Source organism: Neophocaena asiaeorientalis, unplaced genomic scaffold (genome assembly GCF_003031525.2).
Source record: "Neophocaena asiaeorientalis asiaeorientalis breed wild unplaced genomic scaffold, Neophocaena_asiaeorientalis_V1.1 scaffold148, whole genome shotgun sequence".
Lineage (NCBI taxonomy): Eukaryota > Metazoa > Chordata > Mammalia > Artiodactyla > Phocoenidae > Neophocaena > Neophocaena asiaeorientalis.
The window spans coordinates 4,846,807-4,848,460 of NW_020174050.1; positions in this window are offsets into that span (position 1 = coordinate 4,846,807).

The window sequence follows — 1,654 nt, forward strand, 5'->3', positions numbered from 1 at the left end:
AGGTTTTTAATAGATTTCTTTGTTGTTGTTTTCAGGCCACACCGCGCAGCATGCGGGATCTTAGTTCCCCAGCCAGGGATTGAACCCATGCCCCCCGCATTGGGAGCATGGAGTCTTAACCACTGGACTGCCAGGGAAGCCCCATAGATTTCTTTATCTACTTATTTTTTAAATTTTTTCTGTATTTTCTTATTCCTTTAATATAATTTTGCAGTTATGGAGAGTGTATCTCTCCTTAAATCACCAATCGCACAAAACAGCAAACAAATTGTATGTTTCGTTGGATTGACTGTGAATTATTGAATTACCCTTTCCTCCCCATACTCCTCCCTTGGGATCATCCAGGAATGAAAGTAGCCAGGAAAGGAAAAGCAATCACTCAAGAATTCGGAGGTTAGAATGCAGGTGAAATGCAACTGTGGTAGATGTCTACAGGATGAGTTTGATTTTAATTAAAACTCCAGATAGAATTATAAATGGAAACCATTCCATGTTCAGTTTTACTTGGCCGGGTCTTCTCCTTGTCCCAGCGGCACAGAAATGCCAACTCTTTCTCATGTGTAAGCTATGAATTCTGTTGAACCTGTGAGCTCATGTAATAGCTCTGGAGTTCTTAGGATCCCTGGAAGGGGAGGGTGAGAAGGCAGGCGTGTTGGGTGTCAGGTTTCCCGGGCACGTGAAGGATCGGGCCTACAAGTGAAGAAGTGTTCCCATGAGGACAAAGACCTGGGGGGTTCTCAAGGCAACAGGCTGGCGAGCGTGGCCTTTGACTAGCAGCCTCAGCTCTGCTCTTTTCCTGACTTTGCAACCCTCAGCAGGTCATTTGACCCCTCTGAGCCTTACTGTTTAGAAAAAGGAGATTATAATATCTTACAGAGGCTTTGTGACTTTTAAGATGATGCAGTAAAGTTACTGAAACGCAGAAGGTACTCAACAATTGATAGCAATGATGATTAGGACTCATTCGCTCATGCAATAAATATCGAACAAGCGCTATCTATGCCCCATGCTGTCCGCTGTCCTGAGCACTGGGGACACAGCAGTGAACAAAACAGACCCAAGACCCTGCCCCCACGCGGCTGACATTCTGCTGGGGAGACAGGTGATGAACAAGACACGTAAGTAAAAAGTACAGTGAGTTAGATCATGATTGAAGTGCTAAAGAAAGAAAGGAAAGATGGGAACGAAGAGAAGAGGTTGTAATTCTGGAGGGGTGGCCAGGAAGGGCCTCCTCCAGAAGCTGAGTTTGTGTAAAGACCTGGAGAAGGCGAGGGAGAAGGGTGAGTGACTACCTGAGGGAAAAGCATCCCAGGCTGAGGGAACAGCAGCTACAAGAGCCTGCTTGAGGCGGGAGTGCGCCGGACAAACTCCACAGGCCACCAGGAGACCGAGGGCCGGTGTGGAGTAGGCAAGGAGGAGAGCAGAAGGAAGTGGAAAGGTGAGGGGCCAAATCCAGCAGGATCTGCGGTGCACAGGGAGAACTTTGGCTTCTGTTCTGAGTGTGGAGATGAGGGTCACGAGGAACAGCGTGACCTGATCTAATCGAAGTTGCAACACGGTCGCTAGGTTGCTGCCCATGACGTGCTCCTGACTGCGGTGACGCTGCCGCTGATGCTATGGTGATAAGATGGAGGACAGGGCTGGGGGGCAGAGA